The 26,848-nt window shown below is 34.3% G+C and overlaps 1 pseudogene; it reads left to right on the forward strand.

Annotated features, from left to right (window-relative positions):
- The first annotated feature begins 16,544 nt into the window (after window positions 1-16,544).
- LOC119506873 lies at window positions 16,545-17,307 on the forward strand (annotated as a pseudogene).
- Window positions 17,308-26,848: the final 9,541 nt, after the last annotated feature.

Here is a 26,848-nt window from a genome sequence, read left to right on the forward strand (position 1 = left end):
TAAATTCAAATGAATGAGGAGAATACAATAAACAAATAAATAAAGAAGGTAACAAGTGCTTTTTTTGAAAAAAGATGAGCATAGAAAAACTAGTGTGTATGGCTCTTTTGGGTATGGTTGTCAGTGAAGGTCTTTGTAGGAAGAAAAGTTTAAGCTAAACTCTTAATTTTGTGAAAGAGCTTCCATGAGAAAAGCTTATGGGTATTATTTCATTAGGAAGGAAGAGAAAGTTCGAAACACTCGAGATAGGAAAGAACTATGTTTCAATTATATAAATAAGGCTCATATGGCTGGGATACGATGTGGTATGTGGGTATGCAGTAAGACGGGGTTGAAGGTTGTGGGAAGCCATATCATAGAAGGCCATGTGGGGTGGGTTAAGCAGTCATATTTAATTTTTAAGCAGTCATATTTTGATCTTTTTATATTTGATTTTGATTTTCTTTTTTGATATTTAAAAGTTCCTCTGGCTGCTACGAGGGGATTTAATAGTAAAGAAAGAAGTAAATAGGGAGTGTGGTAGTTAGGACTTACACTAGTAATACAGGAAAGAATTGGTAACTTGGATGGGTAAGGGGGAAGTGGTGGAATGAGGTAGATACATGACTCACTTATTGTGGAGGTATATTGACTATTTCCTGTTGATAAATTGTGAAAGAATATTGGCATCAAAGATGAGTTCTATATTTTACAATGAAAAACTTGATAACATGATACCATATCCTAAGATGGGGTACACTTAGGGAAATATTGAATTTGGGTGAGAAATAATCAAGAATTCCTGTAGTTATATTTCAATTAGTGATTCCTTTTAAATTTCTAACTAGAAATGGCAAGGAGAAAGTAGAATGAACAGCTGTGAAGCTTAGCTGACAATCCTGGGAAAGGTTTTAAATTTGTAAATCATGACCATATACTTACTGTTTGATGCCATAAAATCCATTGAAATCACTAGGGAGAGAATGGAACTGGAAATTAAGAAAAACCTGAAGACAAATCTTGTAAAACTACCCTCTGTAGAGGCATTTAAAGGCTATAAATTATAAACAGTATGAGCAATAACTGTGAGGCAGAATGAAAATGATTACAAAATATTGTCACAGAAGAAAAGAGAAGGATGTGCTTCAAAAAGAAGGAAGATGGCAAAATTGAGAAACTTGAATCATTAAGATGAAGAAAGAAATATGATCATTGAGATTGGCAACGTGGAGAAGGTAAATGATTATGTTGAGGTGGTTTGCTTGGAATGTTGGCATAGTAAGTTAATTAAATTTATTATAAAGGAACTCACATGTTATTGGGTTGCAGACTGAATGGGAGGTGACAAAATAAGCACAGCAAGACAAGAGTAGAGAACTTTGGGGAGAAGCACTGTTGGGAACTTAAGAAAAGTAGAAGTTACAGCTGGATGAGTGTGAGTAGTCAAAGGATAGATGATATTATATGATCGTGGTAAAGGCCAGTAGAGAAGGAGCTCGTTATGAGGCAGGAGAAGAGATAACTGCAAAAGTAAAGTCTTTGGGGAAGAAAGGATGGTAACCAAGGACACAAGTTTAATAATTGAAGCATTATTTTGTTTTGAAAAGAGAGAAGATACAATTGCAATCTTGAACTTTCAAAAGTCCAGTTTTAATATGAATATTTGATTTAATCTCTATATAAGAAGATTATGTGGTAAATAAATTAAATTCAGTAATTTTAATTTAATTAAGAGAACATAGTTTTTCATAACTTTATTTATTAGCAAGGACTAATCACCTACCTTAAGCAGCTAGTCGAAGGATATCTACAGATAAAAAATTTTAAATATTCAGATTACTGTGGGCATTTGAAAGAGATTATCTCTCTGAAAACATTTGGTAGGATCTAAACAAATACAAATCATGTGCAAATAGGATATACATGCATATACACATATATATTCATATGTGCAATTTATTTTATGTAAAATATAAATAATGGACAAGATAGTATTTTATATTTCTATAATATTTAGAATGTGTGTACATGTGTGTACATAGGAATTGGGTGTCTTTCAATACAAAATAACTTCTTTCTGAGCCTAAAACATCTATGTACTAGCTGTATTGTTTATGGAGTAATAGTCAAGCTTGGCTTATACTAGGAAACCAAAGACATACAAAATATTTCAACAGATAATTAAAAAGCAACATGTAACTTAATATACAATATCTATTCAAGATGAAAACTTTTAGAAATAGAAGCACATTTCCTTACCTACAGTGTATCTCTCCTGAACCAAGAGCAAACATCATAATGAATGAGGGAAAAAAAAAATAAAGATACATCCTTTGGAGAAGCAGGATGGAAGAGTAAATGATCAATGAATTGAGGTTCTAGTATTTGAATAAATTTCCCTCTTTGATATTATATCACCTAAGATGATAATGGGATTTCTGGTAGAGTAATAGACTGTGTTCCAGGAGTCTAAACTCCAGTCAACGAAGGAGGGAGACTGGGAAATAAATAAGTGACACTAATAAGGAGATAAAATGATTCATAGAGCTAAATGTTACGGGTTCCAAAGAAGCTAAATTATACAAAACAGAGTAGAGGAATAATATTCTGGGAACAGCAACGGGAAGGAAGAAAAAATTTCACCATGGATAGGTAGGCTGTGACAGAATAAATACTCACTACTTGAGAAAGCTGCTACAAGTAGTGGTATGCTAGTAAATGTTTAGCTCTCCAAAGGAAAAATGTATACACAATCATACACACACACAAACATATACATGCTTATATAGTTGCATAGTTATTTGTATTATTATGCTTATATAGTTATATATTTTTATAATTATATACATTTATTATAAATATTATTGATATAAATGTGTAGCACAAAATTAAAATAAATTATAAATAAATACCCAATACTATTTAGTGCAAATTCTATATAGTTAAGTAATTCTCAACTTTGATATTTGCCAAATTCATATATATATATTGCCAAAGTATGGTTCCAATTCAATCATGATTTGACAATTGGAGTTGTATTCTATCTGTTAAGTCTATTTCCAATAAATTTATTGTACTGAAATATTATGTAGACTACTGGTAAAATACTGCTCACCATTGAACAAATCATAATTGTTAAGTAGAAACTCCTTTTAGATTCTGTACCACATATATTGGAACTTCAATAATTTGCCAATTACCTGAGTTACTTCTTTGCTGAAGCAGATAAAACTTTCGACTAGTTGAAAAATAGTTTCTTAATTTTTTATCCTATTCAAAATGTAACAAATACCATCATGACACACTTTAAAATTTTATGCTTACTATTTACATTTTCTCCATTACTTTCTCATGTCTCAAAAATCAACAAAACAATACATCAAGCTCTATTCTGTAATATTTTCCAATTTCCCTGGTGTAAATAGTGTTATCATTGCTGATTTCAAGCTACCTATATAATGTCACTGAATGAAGTCATGGGAAATGATGTACGGTAGTAGCATGTAGTATTTTCATCATAAATGATCCCAAGCATAGTTAAAAAAAAAAAAAAACACATAGTAACATAATCAAAAAATTATGAGACTTTAGTTTTTATTACCTTTTAAATACAATTTATCTAATTGTGCATTCGTGTACTTTATTTTAATACTGTTTATCAGCCTGCAAAATTCTTCAAAATGTAATAATCAGTTCTCAATATGGGCCAGCACTAGCATACCACCGGCTGTTAAGCTATATCATTTCTACTGTGGAGTGAGTATACAGAAAAGAGTTTAGATGGCTATGGAGTAATACATTTAAAGTACTCAATGAAATGGTGATATAAAATTAAAATTCCCAGTGCAGGGTTAAGGACAAAACTCTGGGCATTAAATGGTTAAAACAAAAATGAGATGCAGAATATTTTGGTAAAAACAAATGTATTGATGGAGATAGACAATGGTTCAATTGGCCAGATAATTTGTTTTTTTATTATTATTATTTTTATTTTTATTCAGGAAGATTATGGATATGTATAACAAGCAGTGCTACTTCCATGAGTGGAATGGATAATACATGGAAAAACCACACAAAATTTGTTGATTTTCTTTTTATTAGAGAAGTTGTAGGTTTACAGAACAATCATGCATAAACTAAGGGATTCCCACATATCACCTCGTCACCAACACCTTGCATTGGGGTGGAAAATTTGCTAAAATTGATGATGGCACATTTTTATAGTTGTACTATTAGCTACAGGCCATAGTTTAACTTAGGGTTCACTGTTTGTATAGGGTAAGTTCCATGGAATTTTTTAAAATTTCTATTATGTTACCATATATACAATCAAACATTTACCTTTAATCACATTCAGTTATATATTTCAGTGCTATTATGTTCATGGTGTTGTGCTACCTTCAACACCATTCACTACCAAAACATTTCCATCATTCCAAATAGGAACACTGTACATCTTAAGCCATAATTTCCCATATCCTATCCCCACCCCAACCCCTGCTATCACATATTCTGGATTCTGACTCTATGATTTTGTTATTCTAAAGGTTTCAAATTAGTAAGATCATACAAAATTTGTCCTTTTGTGTCTGGCTTATTTCATGCAACATGTCTTCAGGTTTCATCCACGTTATCACATGTATCAGGGCTTCCTTTTTCAAGTGAATTATATTCCATGATATGTATATACCACATTTTATTTATTCATTCATCGGTCGATGAGCACCTGGGTTGCTCCCATTTTTTGGCAATTGTTAATAATGCTGCTGTGAACAATTGGTGTGCAAATATCTGTTTGAGACCCAGTTTTGAACACTTTGTGGTATATACTAAGTAGAAGGATTGCTGGATAATATGGTATTTCTATAGTTAGCTTTCTGAGGAACTGCCAGTCTTTCACAGTGGCTGCACAATTTTACATTGCCACCAGCCATGAGTGAGTGTTCCTATTTCTCTTCATCCTTTCCAACATTCGTTATTTTCCATTTTTAAATAGCAGCCATTCTATCTGTGTGAAACGGTGTTTCACTGTCATTTTGATTTGCAATTCCCTGATGACAAATGCTGCTGAGCATCTTTTCATGTGATTTTTGGCCATTTGTATATCTTCTTTGCAGATATGTTTTTTCAAGTATTTGGCTTGTTTTTATTTATTGGGTTATTTATCTTTTTGCCATTAAGTTGAAGGATTTCTTTTTATATTATGGATATTAAATCTTTATTGGGTATGTGTTTTCCAGATACATACTTGCATTGTGTAGGTTGTTATTTATTTTCATGATAAAGTCCTTTAAGGCACAAAAGTTTTTCATTTTGATGAGGTCCTATTTTTCAATTTTTCTGTTGTTGCTTGTGATTTGGTGTAAAGTCTAAGAAACAATTGCCTAACATGAGGCCCTGAGATACTTCTGTATGTTTTCTTCTAGGAGTTTGATAGTTCTAGCTCTTGTATTTCAGCCTTTGATACATTTTGAGTTGGTTTATGTATATGATGTGATACAGGGGCCTTCCTTCTGTTTTCTGCAAATGGAGATCCAGTTTATCAGCACCATTTGCTAAAGAATCTGTTCTTTCCAATTCAGCGGTCTTTGTCACCTTGTTAAAAATAAGTTGGCCATAAATATAAGGTTGATTTCTGAGCTCTCTATTTGATCCATTGGTCTATATGCTTGTCCATGTTCTGGTACCATTTTTTTTTTTTTTTTATACACACAGTGATTTATGGACATCATGATATTTCACCCCTAAGTTAACACTCTGAACATATTTTCTTAAGAAATAGTTCACTCTCCTTTATAACTACAATACAGTGGTCAAACAGGAAGATTTATATTTATACTATAAATCTCTGATACAAAGTGCATGTTCAAATATCCTAGATTGTCCCAATAATGTCCTTTATATCTATTTTTTCCCTTTTTTTTAAAATTTTTATTGGGATTGTTCAGATACCATACAATTATCCAAAGATCTAAAGTGTACAATCAGTTGCCCCTGGTACCCTCATACAGCTGTGCATCCATCACCACACTTAATTTTTGTTCAATTTTTAGAACCTTTTCATTACTCCAGACAAGAAATAAAGTGAAAGATGGGGTTAAAAAAAAAAAAAAAGGAAAAGAAAAGGTAACCCGAATCCTCCCGTATCCCTAACCAACCCCCCTCAATTGTTGACTTATAGTGTCGGTATAGTACATTTGTTACTGTTTATGAAAGAATGTTGAAATACTACAAACTGTAGTATATAGTTTGCAGTAGGTATATATTTCTTCCTTGTATGTCCCTCTATTGTTAACTTCTAGTTGTATTGTCATACATTTGTTCTGGTTCATGGAAGAGTTTTCTAATATTTGTACAGTTAATCATGGATATTGCCCACCATAGGATTCAGTTTTATACATTCCCATCTTTTGACCTCCAACTTTCCTTCTGGTGACATATATGACTCTAAGCTTCCCCTTTCCATCTCATTCAAATGCCATTCAGCACTCTTAGTTATTCTCACATCTTGCTACCAACATCTCTCTTCATTTCCAAACATTTAAGTTCATCCTAGTTGAACATTCTGCTCATACTAAGCAACCACTCCCCATTCTTAAGCCTCGTCCTATATCTTGGTACCTTATATTTCATGTCTATGAGTTTACATATTATAATTAGTTCTTATCAGTGAGACCCTCCAATATTTGTCCATATATGTCTGGCTTATTTCACTCAGTATATTGCCCCGAGGTTTTGGCATCAAGCCATTTTTTTTAAAGATGGTTTTGTTCACACCCCATACATTCCATCCTAAGTAAACAATCGATGGTTCTCTGTATGGTCACATATTTATGTGTTCACCACCTTCACCACTATCTATATAAGGACATCTACATTTCTTCCACAAGGCAGGAGGGAGCATCAAAGAAGGTAGAGAGGGAAAAGAAAGAGGAAAAAAATGATAGCTAGGAAGTAGCAAAAGGAAAAGTAATCTTAAATCAAAGTAGGGTAAAGAGTCAGACAACACCACCAATGTCAAGTGTCTATCATGCCTCCCCTATCTCCCCTTCTTATCTGCATTTACCTTGGTATGTCACCTTTGTTACATTAAAGGAAGCATAATACAATGATTCTGTTAGTTACAGTCTCTAGTTTACGTTGATTGCACCCCTCCCAATGCCTCCCCATTTTTAACCCCTTGCAAGGTTGACATTTGCTTGTTCTCCCTCATAAAAGAACATATTTGTACATTTTATCACAATTGTTGAACACTCTAGATTTCACCAAGTTACACAGTCCCAGTCTTTATCTTTCCTCCTTTCTTCTGGTGTCTCACATGCTCCCAACCTTCCTCTCTCAACCATATACATAGCTATCTTTGTTCAGTGTACTTACATTGCTGTGCTACCATCTCCCAAAATTGTATTCTGAACCACACACTCCCATCTTCTCCTATCACTCTGCAGTGCTCCCTTTAGTATTTCCTGTAGGGCAGGTGTCTTGTTCACAAAGTCTCTCATTGTCTGTTTGTCAGAAAATATTTTGAGCTCTCCCTCATATTTGAAGGACAGCTTTGCTGGATATAGGATTCTTGGTTGGAGGTTTTTCTCTTTCAGTGTCTTAAATATATTACACCACTTCCTTCTTGCCTCCATGGTTTCTGCTGAGAGATCCGCACATAGTCTTATTAAGCTTCCTTTGTATGTGATGGATTGCTTTTCTCTTGCTGCTTTCGGGGTTCTCTTTTTGTCTTTGACATTTGATAATCTGATTATTAAGTGTCTTGGCGTAGGCCTATTCAGATCTATTCTGTTTGGAATATGCTGTACTTCTTGGATCTGTAATTTTATGTCTTTCATAAGAGATGGGAAATTTTCATTGGTTATTTCCTCTTTATTGCCTCTACCCCTTTTCCCTTCTCTTCTCCTTCTGGGATACAAATGATATGTAGATTCTTGTACTTTGTTTCATCTTTAAGTTCCCGGAGACATTGCTCATATTTTTTCATTCTTTTCTCCATCTGCTCTTTTGCATGTAGGCTTTCAGGTGTTTTGTTCTCCATTTCTTGGGTGTTTTCTTCTGCCTCTTGATGTCTGCTGTTGTATGTTTCCATTGTGTCTTTCATCTCTTGTGTTGTGCCTTTCATTTCCATAGATTCTATGGAAATCTTCATAGTAGTTTTTTTGGACTTTCAATTCTGCTGTATATATGCCCAGTGTTTTCTTTACAGCCTCTATCTCTTTTATGAAATATTCTCTAAAGTTTTTGAATTGATTTAACATTAGTTGTTTAAATTTCTGTATTTCAGTTAAAGTGTATGTTTGTTCTTTTGACTGGGTCATAGCTTCGTTTCTGTTAGTGTAGGTTGTAGTTTTCTGTTGTCTAGGCATCTGACCTCCTAGGCCACCCCAATCAGGTTTTCCCAGACAAGAACAGGTTCAGGTCACAGAAGGAGGAAATATTCAGTATCTGGTTCCCCTGATGGTTTTTCTTAGAGGGTGAATACACCTGTGCTTTTCTGTTTGGCAGGTGCAGTCTGTCACCGCCTATGTAAGCGGGTGTGGCCTGTGGCTCTCCTCCCCCAGGCTTTGGGGGCTGGTTCCGGAAAGGCGGGCGGTAAAGCTGGGCCCCTCCCTTTCCTTTGGGAAGCTATGCCTCCTCCAAAGAGGTCACTGCCTATCAGGAAGTTCTTTGTTTCTCTGACTCTGCTGATCAAAGTGTTTTGATTTTAAAATAGCTGAGTCTGTATTTACTGCAAAGCACTGCAGGCTGAAAGCAGCTGCAGTTTTCTCCACAGAGAGCAAAAGGGACAGAAAAGCTCCCAGGTTCACCCATCAGCCTCTAGGCTTCTCATCCTGAGATAGTTATGTCCCCTGACTCTCCCAAGGTCAGTTGTCCCCAAAAGCTTCTGTCTGCTTGTTGAGGATTCACTGTCTGTATTTAGCAGTTAACATTAAAATCCCAGATGGAGCTGGGCTGTGGTACACTAGCTTGTTCAGAGAGTGCTGTTCTCTAGCACCGCGCGGTTTCTGTGAGGGAGGGGCTCTCGGCTCTCGGCTCTCAGCGCGGGTCCGCAGTTTTACTTACAGATTTTATGCTGCGATCTCGGACATTCCTCCCAATTCAGATTGGTGGATGATGAGAGGACAGTCATGTTTGTCTCCCCACAGTTATTCCTGGTTATTTACTAGTTTTTTGGTCATTTATCAATTGTTCCCGGGGGGACTAACAGTCTTCCACTTCTCTCTATGCCGCCATCTTTTCTCCAGTCCGGTACCATGTTTTTTTGATTACTATGGCTCTGTAATAAGTTTTAGGATTGGGAAGTATGAGTTCCCCAACTTCATTCTTCTATTTTCAAGTTGGCTTTGGGTATTCAGGGCAATTTATCCTTCCATATAAATTTGATGACTGGCTTTTCCATTTCTGGAAAGGTTGTTGGAATGTTGGTTGGGATTGCATTGAATCTATAAATTGCTTTGGGTAGGAATGACATCTTAATGATATTTAGTGGTACAATCCATGAAGATGGAATGTCCTCTTCCATTTGTTTAGGTCTTCTTTGATTTCTTTTAGCAATGTTTTGTAGTTTCCTGAATACAAATCCTTTAATCCTTACTTAGATTTATTCTAAGATATTTGATTATTTTAGTTGCTATTGTGAATGCAATTATTTCCTCATTTCTTATTCTGATTGTTCATTGCCTGTGTATAGAAACACTGCTGATTGTGCCATGCCATTTTCATGAATTCATTTATTAGCTCTAGGGACTTTATTCTGGATTTTTTTTTTCAGGTTTTTCTGTACATAGGAGCATACCATCTGGATAAAGGGAAAGTATTATTCTTCTTTTCCAATTAGGATGCCTTTTATTTCTTCTTCTTACCTTATTGCTCTGGCAAGAACTTCTAATACAATGTTGAATAACAGTAGTGACAGTGGGCATCCATGTCTCATTACTTATCTTAGAGGGAAAACTTTCAGTCTTTCACCATTAGGTAGGATGTTAACTGTGGTTTTTTCCTATATGACCTTTACCACATTGAGGAAGTTCTCTTCTATTCCTAGTGTTGTAAGTGTTTTTATCTTTTTTTTTTTTTTAAGGAGTGCTGGGTTTTTTTCAAATGCCTTTTCTGCATCAATTGAGATGATGATGTCTGTATTTTCTTCATTCTGTTAATGTGGTGTATTACATCAATTGATTTTCTTATGTTGAACCAATCTTCCACACCATGGATAAATCCTACTTGATCATGGAATATAATTCTTTTAATATACTCAACAAAATACTATCATACCAAACCCAAAAGCAAATTCTTGATTTTTTGAACAACAATTTTGAGCCAGGCTGGGAAAATATTGGAGGACCACAAAGGATATTTCTTTTCTCTTGGGAAGTGTCCCGGCCCGCGGGACGTTCAACGGAGGCTCCGAGTCCTGTGAGGGAGGAATGGTATGGGACAAGAGACACGAGGAATGACAGCAAGACAGGTTTCTGATCAAGCTGCAAATCTTTATTGAAGGGGCAGAGCATATATACTCTAGGAGAGAGGGGGAGTGGCTAGCAAGGGCGGGTGGCGGTCTAGGATTGGTTGCTGCTGTTGCTAGGGCGGATGGCAGATGTAAGGCTAGCACAGGATTGGTAGCTACTGTTGCTGGGGTAGAAGGCAGGTAGTAAAGCTAGCACTCTAGGCGCGAATCTTAGGCGCGAACGGCTATCACTTCCGTAAAGAAGGCTGAGGGCAACTTAAGCCGTTATTGCATCAGCCCTAGTGGCCATGTTGCATATCTCCGGCATCGCTGAGGGTGGATTTTATACATGCTACCTTAATCGTCCCCAACAGGGAAGCTTGTATTTTAATGTGGAAATCAGATGTTAATCAGATAATCACAGAGTAAAATGTAAAATTGCAACTATAAAGTTCTTCTCAATGAGTTGTACATGGTTCCAACCACATGTGTAAAGAATTTTGTCCCACACAGAGAGACTTGGGAGAGATCTTCTCAAGAAAATTATAATTGATCTGAAATTGATGGGTAAGCAGGTACATATGAGAGGGAAAGGCACCTAGAAATTGGTTACAGATTTCAAAAAGAACCTATGAAAAGTGAGGGGGTGTGTGATGCCAGGTGAGACTAGAGAAGTGAAGTATAAGAGAGGATTCTTTTACTTGTCAGTGATGGAAAGCAAACCAAACATCCCTAAACAAACAAACAAAAAAAGTAAAATTTAACTGATTTACATAATGAAAAATTCAGGCATGGTTGCATCCGGGATCTTAAAAGACGCAACCAAGAATTGACTTGTTTACTATTCATTGGGCTTGGAATTCTATTGCATTGTCTTCATTTGGAATTAGATCTTTCATCATTCAGACAAGTGGCTTCCATATTATCCAGTCTCCACCTGCTCTGAACCCCAGCCATAAGAAATTCTCCTCTTTCACTAAAATTCTAACAAAAATCTTAGGATTATCTCTCATTAGACCAACTTGATTCTTGTGTCTACCCAAGAAACAATACATGTGCTTTGAGGGATAGAAAACAACAGGTAAACAATCCTAAGTAACATCAGATCTTTACACTTGAACCACATGATAGAGCAGGTGTCACTATCCTTACAGAAAAATTGGGAAGCTATTAAGAAAACAGAAATGTTCCTAGACCTGCCAAAACAACAGATGTACAGCAGATATTAGTCATGAAGTGTTCTGCAGATTATGTGAAAATTATGACTGTGTTCTAAGAACAAGAGAAGAAATTGAACACTGCTTAGTAGAAGTGAGGTGACATGGCCAATATGCATTTTTGAGTGATCACTATTCTTGCATTGGTTAAAAAGTGTTGGAAAAGTTCTCGTTAGAAGGTTCAGGGTGGGATGGATTATGGGTATGAATGGAAGTCAGTAGATCAGCTAGTCAGTGATGAGTTTAGGCAAGTGTTAACAGTGGTGAAGGAGATGGTAGGAAATAGCTAGAGGCAGACTTTGGTGTTGTTGGGAGAAGACGCATAAGTCCTCCTAACTCTCCCTGCCCACCATACACAGATAGATAGATAGATAGATAGATAGATAGATAGATAGATAGATAGACAAAGAAGGAAAGAGAGAAAGGGATATAGAATCAGGGAAGGAAAGAGACAGAGAGATGGAGAGACAGAAAAAGAGAGAGAGTATATGAGTATTAGTGCACAGGATTTCTAAAGCTGTAAGAATAAACTGTAGTCTAACAAACTGAATGGTATGATTCACAGTATGAAATACTAACTAACATTGAAAGTGGTGCCTTGACATGTATTTTTCCTGTAAACTAACAGACAAGGGGTTTTCCTCTTCAAAGTATGCTTGAGTTAATCACATTAAGAGGTTTAAATAAGAAAATACATAAATATAAAATACACAGTTTTTTGGTTACCAATTTTACCCATAAAACCCTTTCCATGGATTGATCCAACAATGTGACTTTTCCACTTCCAAGTTTGGAAGTCAAGTACTTATTTAAACTTCAAATATTTATATGCTCACATATGTCAAAAATAAAAAAGTTTCCAAAATACATAGTAAATATCCTCTCTTTAATTCTGCCCTACAGCTGCCTGTTACCACTCCCTCAAATCCTAGATATCACTATTAACAGTTTCTCATTTATATGACAGGTATTTCTTCATTTGAAATATATTTTTATATTACTGTTTTAATATTGCTATGCTTAGCTATTTTTAACTGTAATTTTTAGTGAAATAATTGTAGATTCCCATGAACTTCTAAGCGATAATATGGAGACATCCCATGTATACTTGCCCAGGGTTTTCCCCATGAGATAAGATCCCTAAGTCCCTTCACCCCAGTTTCCAGATGCCTTGTTCAGGTTTTGCAGGAGTGCCAAATTCAAAGCAACATGCACCAGTCATATGCTTGACTCCCCAACTGCTAATACCCTACCCTATACGACAATAACTGTGGCAGCCCGTACTTTCCCCTTGTTCCCTTACTTTCCGGCTGTGGCTGCCCGGCATCTGGTTGTGCTCCCAGTGGCAAGGCATGCTCTGTAATTCTCTGGGAACTGTGAGTAACCAACAAATATAACTTGTTTTAAAACCTCTCCTTCCCTCTTCTCCATAACTGACTTTACCGTACATCAACAATTTAAGGCTTTCACATTGCAAAGACAGAGAATTAAACTCAGTAACACATTGTATTAAACACAGAACCAGAAGTTCTGCAGGAAGACTAATACACATTATAATTGATTGAAAGACAATTAGAAGAGTTGAAAATACAGGTTCAGAGAGTATGAAATGGCCGTATCATCATTATTAATATATTTCTATTTTCTCAGACTTTAGACCCTTTGAAGATGATAGGTATGAGGTTTACTAGATTTTGTTAAAACACCTATTTTAGTCACCAAGCAAGGTAAATTTTGTGGTGGGAAAGCCATAAAAGTTGTTTGCTTAGAAGAGTTGAGTTTTTGTGGGATTCTTATAAACAAGAGGTGGTAACAACAACAAAATTCTATTATTTGATACTTAAATGCTAATCATCCCAAGAGTACCTGGTCATAAAATAAGGCTTAATAATTTTTAAACCATTTCAATCATACAAAGTATATTATCTCACCAGAATGGAATGAAATTAGAAATCAACAGGAGAAAGGAATTCTAGATATTCACAAGTGAAAATGAATTAGCATACACCTAACTAAACAATGGGCCAAAGATAATAGAAATACTTTGAGGTGAATTAAAATGAAAACACAGCATGCAAAAAATTCAAGGGACACAGCTATCGTGTGCTTAGAAAGTATATTTTAGCTATAAACATTAAATTACAAAATAAAAAAAATCTCAGATCAACAATCTAAATTTTCAGCTTAAAAAATTATAAAAAGGGCATATTAAAACTAACCTAGAAGAAAAAATGAATGAATAAAGGCTAGAGCAGAAATGATTTAAAGAGAAATTTTAAAAAACAATAAAGAAAACAACAACAACCATAAAAAAAAAAACATTGCTTTATTGAAAAGATGAACAAAATTGGCAAGGCTTTTACTGGAAAAGATTAAGAAGAAAAGAGATAATACTCAAACTGCTAAAATCAACAGTGAAAGAAGGGACATAACTACTGACCTTTAGAAATAAACCATATTATAAAAAAAATAATATGAACACATTTACGTCAACAAATTAGATAACAAATTAAATGAAAAAATTCTTAAAAGACGCAAACTATCAAAACTAATTCAAGAAGGAAAGGAAAATCTGAACAGAATTATAACAAGTAAAAATATTCGATTAGTAATTAAAATCTTCCCACACAGAAAATCACAGCACCTAATACATTTGACAAACAGCAAAAAGTATCACAATCCCTACTATACTTTAATAGTTCCTGAGCATCAATACTTATATCATTGAGGTTTCTGCAAACTAGGCATTGTCTCTGAGTAAATCATCAGACGACTTAAAAACAAATATTTTAAAAATGAAATTTATAAAAATGTTACAAATGAAAACTAGATTTTCTATAAAATGCTATAAAGTACTCCTTCACATAAATACTATTACTTTCTCCGAGTAAACCAGATGAGTTTCAACATGGTAGAAACATTCTTAAAATGGCTAGCACACAAATAGTTTCAAATAAATATACAAAATACAAATAGCATATTTCTGTCCATTGAAAATCGGTACCTGCTCTCTTAAAACTCCTATTTTGACATATTGTATTACCTCCTTCTCCAGTCTTTGGAAAGGAATTTGTTGAATTAAAACCTCTGTTAATTGTTGTTGGGAAGTATCTCATGAACTGGTACAGTGCCATACCTGGATGATGAGCCCTATTAACTCCACCAAGACAGGACACTTCTATTGGAAGCCACAGGAAAACAGCTTCTGTCATTGATTTAAGAACCATCTGCTCTGTGTGCACTCTTTCTGCTTACAAAACATTGAGGTAAGGCTAAGTCCTATTTATTCACCCTGTTGCAACTATAACAGGCCCAATCCTGGTATATTTCTGTGGTAATATGAAATATATTTTCCCTTCAGTAGCTAAACTTTGACCTTCTTTTGACCTTTCTTAATGAATTTCTTTCTAGAAGCCTCACCTCATAAATCTGGTCAAGCAATAGAAACTAGTTGAAAGTGGAATTATTAACATATTTTTCAGCACCTACTAAGATCTTTAGTTACATGATCTATTCTTATAAGAAAGCTTTTTCAGGTTTGTGTATATTAGCTTTATATAATTACTTATTTACATACTTTATAAAAACTTCATAGCATTCAGTTTTGTTTTGTTTTTTCCCCCTAGGATAATTTCAATTTGATTTAGACTCTTAAAGAGCTTAAAAGGAGTATTCTAGTTCCTCCTAGAATGTCACATCATAAAAACTTATTTATTTAGTGCTGTAATCCAATAGGGTACTGTGAGAGTCACTGAAGCATTCTTTAAAAGTTTTGAAACTACAAATCACAGATAAAGGCTGGTTTTAATTTTAAAATAATTTCTCTTTTATAAACATATTCCATTGGTCAATATTCAATTACTGATGGAGAATATATTGTTTTTCAAATATCATGACAACTCCAGATTTTTCCACAGTACATTGGTTACTATATAGAGTAAAAAATTAATTTACTTAGCAAACAGACTTAAAATATGGTCCTTCAAGCTACTGATTTCTTGAATACTTTGGGAGACTTTGTACTTAAATGTCTTGGGCTGATAATATTACTACATTCTATTCTATTTTTAAAAATACTGCTAATTAACTATTATGGTGACCAAGAAAACAGCACTGTCTTTATATAAAGAAACAAAAAATAGAACCTAACAAACTCATTCACCCACAAAGAGAGAGCAATTCTAACTCTGGCAAATTTAAAGGAAGACAAATGAAAAAAACCAAATGCCCAAACACTCAAGAGGGAACAAAAGCAGGTAGATTTAGTGAGCATTTACAAGATGGGATTTCCTATGCCAGAGAGTGAGGGGTAGGTTGTATAAAAGAGATAACTGAAAAGGAAATTGAAATTATCTGTAAAACTGAAACCATGAATCTGTAAAAAGTGACCTCTGAACAGTTCATAAACTGGGAAGATAGAAACCAGTCTTAATTGATATCTGAGCTGGGACGGACTGTAATTTAGACAGTTTTCAGATTAAATATAATTAAACTAATGATGTATTAATGTAGAAAGATCAATGCTCTTCAAGAAAATATAACAAAGTTAAAATAATTATTCCTTTAGTTTTATAATTCAACATGGACTGACTACAATATAAAATACAGGTTCCCAGTTTATAATAAAAATATTACTTAACATGAAGTGTCATAAAAGTGACCTCCATATAAGTGAAATAACAATCAACAGTAGCCAACACTGAGATGACCTAGATATTGGAATTACCAGACAAGGACTTTAAAGGTATTGTGACTATGTAGCTATGAGATTAAAAAAAAAAAAAAAAAAAAAAGACAATAAATGGAAAGATAAGAATGTTCAGCAAAAAAATAGAAAAAGAAAACCATTGCAATGTTAGAACTGTAAAATACAAAATATAAATTAATAAACATCAATGTACTTAATAGTAAAATGGAGATGGCAGAAAAAAGAGACAAACTTGAAGATTTTAAAGAACTGGGTAGACAGGCTCTCGGGCAGCTCTAGCCAGGGAAGAGGAGTTGCACGCATCGCCTCAGGGGTCAGTAGTGGAGGCGGCGGAGGCTCGATACCCACCTGGGTTTGTGAGAGGGCTGCTGCTATTTCTGAGTCCCTGGGCCTGATTGCAAGGGAGACCTGAGGAGCAATTCCAAGTTAGATGCTGATTACCCACGTCATTCTTTTATTGTGGAGTCTGTTCTTTACCAAGAGTACTATGAAGTATGCCTGATGTTGCTAAATGTAGGCAATTGAGAGAAGAATTTTCCAAATGAGTTTGCAAAACTTAGCATAGAAAATTCACCCAAACAAGGAGCTGGGATTACTGAGGGTCAAGGAACAACAAGAGAAGAGAAAGAGAAGAAAAAACAAAAGAGAGGTGGAAGGGGTCAATTAAAATAAAAAAAAGAAGACCGTACCACAAAAGATTACAATAACCAAAATTCCGAGAGCAAAGAAGAAACATGTATCCAGAGTGTGTGGCCTTGCAAATTTGAAATTGATCTTAAAGAAGCAAAAAGGTTTTTTGCTCAAAAATTCTTCTGTGTTGCCACAGTCACAGGGGAGGATGACATCATCATTCAGGGAGACTTCACAGATGACTTAATTGATACTGTTCAGGAGAAATGGCCAAAGTGGATGATGACAGCATCGGAGATCTAGGAGAAGTAAAGAAGTGATTTTGAAAACTTCTCTGTATTTAATGATTTGAACTGAGAGTTATATGGCCAAAGGGAGGGAGGCCTTTTAAAAATATATGCATTTATTCTACAGTAAAACTGTAGACTAGCCTTGTCCTTGTCGTATGTTTACTGTTCTGTACAAGGCATGCTTGTTTTATTGCCCAAGTCTAATAAACGGGGGAGACTGTCATCCTTATGAATGAAATAGAACTTAGTCAAATAAAAAAAACAGTCATTTGGTACTAACTTTCTCTTTCTTTCTCTCTCTATTTAATTTTTGGGAAAACATTGTAGGCCTTTTTTGGGAAGCATTTCTGTTGATTATTTTACTGCTTTAAAGCTGAATGATTTTAAAAAAGAATTTGAATTTAGCTTCTTCACCTATAATATCTGTCTCCTTGATTTGAGATGGGTGAAAGTCTAATAGATTTGTAGTTAAATTTGCTTCATTGTTAGTTACAAAATCCTTTTTGTGGGCATATTAACATACTATTGGTAGGAGTTGTTCTCCAAATTCCAAAGATTATTTGGTAAAGTATATTAAACACCTTAAAACCATCTGCACTACTTGACTCAGTAAGCCACTTCTCTGATGTTACCCTAAAGAAATAATGTCTTGCATAAAACTTATGAATGAGGGAGTTGATCATAATCTTATTCATAATATCAAAAAATTGCAAATGATATAAATGAACAGCTGATAAATAAAAGACATGATGGTGCATCATATGGTAAATATTATGCATATATTTAAAAATCATATTTTCCAAGAAAACTTGAAAACTTTTGGTAATGTTAAGTTGAGGGCAGATCCAAAACCCATTTTATACATTCACTATTATTGTTTTGAGTAGCAGACCATTCAGACCGGCTGAGAGTTCTGGCATATATTATGTGAATAAAATTCTGCTAACCAATTAAAAATATTTTACACCCATGCTCAATCATATAATCCAGGAAATAGTTGAAACATGTTTTTATCATAAGGGAAACAGTTACAATGAATTCTAATTAGTGCATTAAATGAGTTTAAACTTTGCTTTTATAAGGTCTAAAGTCAGGTACTACAAGTTTAAAAGAAGAATTGTGGTATAGACATCTTGGAGAAATTTGGAACTCACGAAACCATTGTTTATTGGCATGCAAATAGCAATTTTGAATGAATGTTGTTTGTTTTTTTTTTTTTTTAAATTAAAGTCTTAGGAAAGAAGCATAATGAAGATGTAAGTTAAGAAAATGAAATTCTGCATTAACTGTCAGTTTTACTAACTAGGATTATCTGATAAGGCAAATTCATCTACAGAACCACTTGGTATGTGCTATGTATGTATTCTCTTGGTGCTGGAAGATGTCTTTGTGGCTGTTTCAACACATATGACTCCATGCAAAGATTCTTAATGTTCACAGTTCTTGGCAAATGCAGTTTCAGTCCATTTATACAGCCAGCAGTGGATGTTACTGCAAGGAAATGAAGGATTAAAATTATCCTTGTGTATAACAAAAACAAAAAAAATTGGATAAAAAGAATAGAAGAAAAAAATTTAAAGAAAAATAAAACCTTAGAATTTAGTGGGACATGGGACAATGTCATAATGTATTTGGAATCACCACAAGGGAGGAGAAAATTAATGAAGGAGAAAAAATATATTAGAAGAGGTAATGGCTGAAAAATTCCCAAATTTGATGAAATGTGGGGATCTACAGACTTGAATAGCTTACAAACTCTAAACAGAATAAATATGAAGGAAAATGAACCTAAGCACATCATAGTTAAACTGATGGAGAATAAAAATTGAGAAAAATCTTAAATGCAGCTAAAGAAAAGAAGATGCATTGCATGAATGGAAATAATGATACAACAAATAAATGACATAAATATTAGGGAAAATATTCAAAGTTCTAAAAGGGAAAACTATGCAAATTCTATATCATACAAATTGTCACTTAAGAATGAAGGTAAAATAAAGACAATTTCAGATAAAGGAAATACAAGAGTTTGTGACCAAGGGATTCCACTATAAGAAATGTTAAAGGGAGTTCTTCAGATGAAGGAAAATAAATTACACCAGAGTGAAAATCAGATCTTGAAAATAAATTGAAGAGCTTTAGAAATTTGCTATAGCTATATAAATTTACAGTAACCATTTTTCCTCTTAATTTCTTCAAATTACGTAGAAATCTTCATAATACATTTTCTAATATCATCTTTGTTTTATAATGTTTGTAGAGGTAATACACTTTATAGTTATAGCATGAAGAATGGTGGAGGAGGAAAATTGCAAAATCTCTGCAGTTTACATGACAACAATGAAATTAAATCGTAAATTAATCATCATAAGTTTGAACAAACCAAGATGTTTCCAAATTAAACAGCACACTTCTAAATAGTCAAGAGGTCAAAGAAAACCTCACTAGGGAAATAAAAGGATATTTTAAACCAAATGAAATGGAAATACAATACATAAAAATTTGTGAGGTGAAGCTAAAATAGTGCTTACAGGATTTTTTTTTTGTAGAAATTGAAAATCTGATTCTAATTTTTATATAGAAATTTAATTGAACTAGAATTGCCAAAACAATTTTTAAAAGAATGAATTTAGAGGATAAACTATGAAGCCTTACTACAATGTTAGAGTGATTAAGACAGTATTCTAAGGATACAGATTTATATAAGAATCAATAGGAGAGCAGAGAGATTCCAGAAATAGATACATACATGCATGATAACTTGATATTTATCAAAGTTTCCAAGGAAATTCAATGGGAAAAAAGTAGTTTTTCAATAACAGTTCATGAAAAGATACACACACACACACACACACACACATATGTAATAGTTTTATCTATTCTTACCTAATACCTTAAATAAAATATCTCAGAATGAATACCATAGTAACAGTGAAAACAAAATTTATAATCTGTGAGAAAATGCATTAGAACAAGACCTCCTAGATTAGAAATGAAAAGTACAAAATAATTATAAATTTGGCTTTATTAAAATTTGAAACATTTACTAGTTGAAAAGAAATCATTAAGAAGATAATTCAAAGAATGGGATAAAATACTTTCAATTCATATCAAACAAGTCAATAAAATGTTGGCAAAAAATTAAACAGGCTTTTCACAAAGACATACGAATGGCCAATAGAAAACTGAAAATAAGCTCAATATCATTATTCATAAGATAAATGTAAATTAAAATAATAATCCACTATAAGTCCATAAAAAGATAGAATAATAATGTAAAAAAAGATCGCAAATGACAAATGGTGAGAGTGCAGAGGAACTAGACTTCTCATGATAAAACATTTTGGAAAACTCTTTGGCTTTTTATTGAATAATTTTAAAAAAGCAATTTCTATATGATCCAGCCTTTTCTCTCATAGATAGCTATCCAAGGAAATGAAAATATAATGTCTTCATAATTCCATGTATATCAATTTCATGTGTGTTTTGCTAACAATAGTCAAAACTTGGAACAGTCAAAAATTTCCATCAAGATGATGGATAAATTATGTTACATTCATCAAATTGAAAAGTACTTAATATAAAGGAGGAAAAAACACACACATTATTGATGTTTGCAAACAAATGGGTAAATCTCAATTATTTTGCTGAATGAAAGAAGTCAGATGCAAAAGAGTACATACTGTATGATTCTGTTTATTTAAAATTATAAATGTTAAAAACTAACTATAGTGAAGAAAATAATGCATCATAGTTGTCTGGGGTAAGTTACAACTAGAAGGAATGGATGGACTGCAAAAGGCTATGTGAAGTGAGTGACATCATCAACATGGCAATGTAAACAGCTACTGAAAACCTCTCTCCAGAGATTCAGTGAATAGAAAGACAATTCTCACTTGTTCAGAACTGTGGTGGAAGGTAAAGACTGGAGAAGGAGCCCACAAATGCTAGACTGAAGAAAAAGAAAAATGTCATGTAGAAAACATCCATCTGGACTAGCTGGTCCTCTTCCTTTCCTCTCACTTGGTCCCACATAGTTCTGGAAGTACCCAGAGGCAGCAGTCAGGATCCGTCCCACCTCCCACCAAGGACATGGACTATAAAATCTCTCACAGCAATGAGACAGACCCCACCTATATCCAGACACAAAGACCCAAGCCCTTAGTGTCCCATGGCAGGGATTAAGCTGCTGGGGAGGAAGAAAACAAAAGGGCAGGAAGGAGGAGTTTCCAAAATGGAGAAGTAGAGGGGAACTGCACACAAGTAAAGTGGGGGACACAGTCCCACATTGAGCCAGATGTTGGCTGGCAAACTGAGGGTCCAGGAACCCCACAGTTTCAACCCCACCTGGTCAGATGCTGCTGGGCTCCAGGAGGTAACCAGCTTCTGAGGAAAATTAAGTCACCAAAGAGCACCAGGATGGGGTGAGCACCAGGAGCAGCTGCCTGCTGGGTAGAATGGAAAGTGTAGGGGATACTTCAGGGGGCTGTTCAGAGCCTCTCTAGATCCTATCACAGGCCCATCAGAGCTGATCTACTCCTCGTGCATGTGCATCCGGCCCTGTTTTGGCTGAGAAATACTCATTTCCCAACTGGCAAAGCAGTGCCCTAATGCAAACCCAGGCAACAACTCAATCCTAGACAAGAAAGGGAAACCAACCTTCAGAATAGACTCCTCAAGATAATCAGATGACCAAATGTCAGCAAAAAAATCACAAGGTATACTAATACTCAAGAAAAGATATCCCAGAATAAGGAACATATCAAAAAGTCAGAGAAGACACAGAATCTGGAACAACTAGTCAAAGATGTGCACACAATTCTCCTGAATCAATTCAAAGAAATGAATAAAAATGTGGATAAAGAGATTAAGGATTTTAAGAAGACAATAGAGAAGCATAAAGGGGAATTTGAAAGAATGCATAGAAAATAACAGAAATTATGGAAATAAAAGACATTGTAGATAAAATTAAAAATATATTGGAGACACACAATAGCAGATATTAAAAGGCAGAAGAAAGAAGCAGTGAGCTAGAAGACAGATCAACTGAATTCAAACAAACAAAAGAACAAATGGAGAAAAAAAATGGAAAAAAATTGAGCAGGGTCTTAGAGAATTGACTGGTAATACAAAGCACACAAACATAAACATCATGGGTGTCCCAGAATGAGAAGAGAGGGAAAAGAGCCAGAAAGAATATTCAAAGAAATAATGGCTGAAAATTTTGAAGCCCCTATAAATGACATAAATATGCAAATCCAAGAACATACTCCAAACAGAATAGGTCCAAATAGACTGACTCCAAGACACATAGTAATCAGACTGTCAAATGCCAAAGAGAAGAAGAAAATTCTAAAAGTAGCAAGAGAAAAGTAACTTACCACATACAAGGGAAGCCAAATAAGACTAAGTACTGATTTCTTATCAAACACCATGGCGGTAAGGAGGCAGTGGTACAATATATTTAAGATAATGAAAGAGAAAAATTGTCAGCCAATAATTCTCTATCCAGAAAAACTGTCCTTTGAAAGTGAGGGAGACTTTAAAATATTCATAGGTAAACAGAAGCTGAGGGAGTTTGTTAATAAGAGACTGACCCTATGAGTGCTACTAAGGAAAGTGCTGCTAGCTTAAAACACAGAAGAGACAGGTCTGAAGGAGGGTAGAGAATTGAAGAGTATTAGTAAGGGTTACTTAAAGAATAAAAAGAGAGAGAAAAAACAGGTCTGACAAATAAAAACCAAATGATAAAATATTTGAAATAAGTACAGCCTTTACAGTAATAACTTTGAATTTTAATCCAGTAAATTCTCCAATGAAGTGACAAAGATTGGCAAAATGGAATAAAAAATATGATCCATCTATATGCTGTTTACAAGAGACTCATCTTAGACCCAAAGATTTTCAGTCAAATAGGTTGAAAGTGAAAGGATGGAAAAAGATATTCCATGAAAGTCATAACCAAAAAAAGCTGGGGTAGCCATACTAATATCAGATAAAATACACTTTAAATGCAAAAATATTATGAGATAAATAAGTACACATATATTAATAAAAGGGGCAATTCACCAAGAATAAATAACAATCATAAATAGCTATGCTTCTAATCAAGGAGCCCCAAAGCACATGAGGCAAACACTGGCAAAACTGAAGGGAGTAATAGATGACTCTTCCATAATAGTGGGAGATTTCAACACAGCATTCTCTCCAATAGATACAACCTTTAAACAGAGGATCAATAAAGAAACAGAGAGTTTAAAAAATATGATAAATGAACTAGGCCTAATAGACATATATATAACATTGTACCTCCAAACAGCAGGTTATACATTCTTCTCAAGTGCTTGTGGAATATTCTCTAGGACAGACCATATCTTGGGGCACAAATTAGGTTTTAATAAATTTAAAATGACTGAAATTATACAGAGCACTTTCTCTGACCATAGTGCAATGAATCTGGAAATCAATAACAAATGGAGAACCACAAAATACACAAATATATGGAGGTTAAACAACACACTCTTAATTAATTTGTCAAAGAAAAAATTGAAAGAGAAATCAGTAATTATCTTGAGGTGAATGAAAATGAGAACACAATGTATCAAAACTTATGGGATACAGTGAGGGCACTGCTGAGAGGAAAATTTGTAGGCCTAAATGCCTACATTAAAAAAGAAAGAAAGAGCTAAAATCAATGCCCTAACTGAACAACTGCAGAAACTGGAAAAATAACAGAAAACTAATCTCAAAGCAACAGAAGGAAAGAATAACAAAGATTAGAACAGAAATTAGTGAAATAAAGAACAAAAAACAATAGAGTGACTCAATAAAACCAAAAGTTTGTTCTTTGAGAAGATCAATAAAATTGACAAACCCTTAGCTAGAGTGGCAAAGACAAAAGGGGAGAAGCTGCAAATAAAATCAGAAATGCGAGGGGGCATTATTATGGACCCTGAAGAAATAAAAAGATCATAAGAGGTTACTGTGAACAATGGTATGCCAAAAAACTAGGCAACTGAGATGAAATGGACAACTTCCTAGAAATACATGAACAGCCTATACCACCTTGAGAAGAAGTAGATGACCTCAACAAATCAATCACAAGTAAAGAGGTTTAATTAGTCATTAAAAACCTAACAACAAAGAAAAGCCTTGGACCAGATGGCTTCACAGGCAAATTTTACCAAGCATTCCAAAAAGAATTAATACCATTCCCAATCAAACTCCTCCTCCAAAAAAAAAAAAAAAAATGAAGAAGGAACCCTACCTAACTCATTCTATGAAGCCAATATCAACCTAACACCAAAGCTGAATAAACATACTACTAGAAAAGAAAACTTCAGACCATTTCTCTAATGAATAGACATGCAAAAATCTTCAAAAAATGCTTGCAAATTGAATCTAACAGCATGTTAAAAGAATTATGCACCATGACCAATTGGATTTTATTCCAAGTATGCAAGGGTGGTTCAACACAGAAACTCAATTAACTTAATACATAACATTAACAAATCAAAAGGAAAAACCACGTAACTACTCTGACTGACACAGAAAAAGCATTTGATGAAATTCAGCATCCTTTCAAGATAAAAAAACACTTCAAAAGGCAGAAATCAGAAGAAACTTCCTCAGCATATAATGGGCATATATGAAAACCTGCAGCTAACATCATACTCAATGGTGAGAGGCTGAAAGCTTTCCATCTAAGATCAGAAACAAGACAAGAATGCCCAAAGTCACTACTGCTCTTCAACATTATGCTAGAAGTTCCAGCTAGAGGAATTAGGCAAGAAAGAGAAATGAAAGACATCCACATTGGAAAGAAAGAAGTAAAACTGTCACTATTTGCAGATGACATGATCCTATATTTAGAAAATACTAAAAAAAAAAAACAGCAACAAAGTTATTTGAGCTAATGAACAAGTTGATCAAAGTGGCACATTACAAGATCAACATGCAACGACCTTTGTTGTTTCTATGTACCAGTAATGAGCTATCAGAGAGGTAATCAAGAAAAAAAAAATCATTTACAATAGCAACTAAAAGAATCAAATATTTAGGAATAATCTTAACCAAGAATATAATGGATTTGTACACAGAAAACTATATAACATTGCTAAAAGAAATCAAAGAAGAACTGAATAAATGGAAAGAAATTTCATGTTCATGGGTTGGAAGTCTAAATGTCATTAAGATGTCAGTTCTACCCAAATTGATCTCTAGTTTAATGCAATACCAGTCAAAATTCCAAAATACTACTTTGTAGAAATGGAAAAGCTAATTGTCAATTTTATTTGGAAGGGTAAGAGGCCTTGAATAACCAAAAACATCTTGAAAAAGAATAATAAAGTGGGGGTTATCATGCTTCCTGACTTTAAAACATATTATAAAGCCACAGTGGTCAAAACAGCATGGTACTGCCATAAAGATAGACATATTGCTCAAGGAATTGAATTGAGAGTTCAGAAATAGACCCTCAGATCTATCATCTATTGATTTTTGACAAGGCTCCCAAACCCACTCAACTGAGACTGAACAGCCTTGTCAATAAACGGTGTTGGGAAAACTGGATATCTGTAAGCAAAATAATGAAAGAGGACCCCTATCTAACACCCTACACAAAAATTAACTCCAAATGTAACTCCAAAATGTAACCCTACACAAAAATTAACTCCAAATGTATTAAATATAAGAAGATCCAGTGCCATAAAACTCCTAGAAGAAAATGTAGGGAAACATCTCCAAGATCTAGTGATAGGTGATAGTTTCTTATACTTTATATCCAAAGCACAAGCTCCAATAAAAAAATAAAATAGGTAAATGGGAACTCCTCAAAATCAAATACTTCAGTGCTTCAAAGGACTTTGTCAAAATGATGAAAAACCAACTGACTCAATGGGAGAAAATATTTGGAAATCACATATCAAATAAGATTTTGATATCCAGTATATCTAAAGAAATCCTACAACTCAACAATAAAAAGACAAATAACCCAATTAAAAAAATGGACAAAAGACATGAATAGAAATTTTTCCAAAGAGGAAATACAGATGGCTAAAAAGCACATGAAAAGATGCTCAGCTTCACTAGCTACTAGGGAAATGCCAATCAAAACCACAATGAGATATCATCTTACACCTACTAAAATAGCTGCTAATAAACAAACAGGAAACTACAAGTGTTGGAGAGGATGTGAAGAAACTGGAACACTTATTCACTACTGGTGGGAATGTAAAATGTTACAGCAGCTGTGGAGGATGGTTTGGTGGTTCCTCAGGAAGTTAAGTATACAGCTAGCTGGCTTACAACCTGGCAATCCTGTTACTTGTGATATACGCAGAAGATCTGAAAGCAGGGACTCGAATAGGCATTTGCACACTGATGTTCATAGTGGCATTATTCACAACTGCCAAAAGATGGAAACAACCCAAGTGTCCATCAACAGATGAATGGATAAACAAAATGTGGTATATACATAGGATGGAATATTATTTGGTAGTAAGGAATGAAGTCCTGAAGTATGTGAAAACATAGATGAACCTTGAGGACATTATGTTAAGTGATATAAGTC

Source organism: Choloepus didactylus, chromosome 12 (assembly GCF_015220235.1).
Source record: "Choloepus didactylus isolate mChoDid1 chromosome 12, mChoDid1.pri, whole genome shotgun sequence".
In the NCBI taxonomy this organism is placed as follows: domain Eukaryota; kingdom Metazoa; phylum Chordata; class Mammalia; order Pilosa; family Megalonychidae; genus Choloepus; species Choloepus didactylus.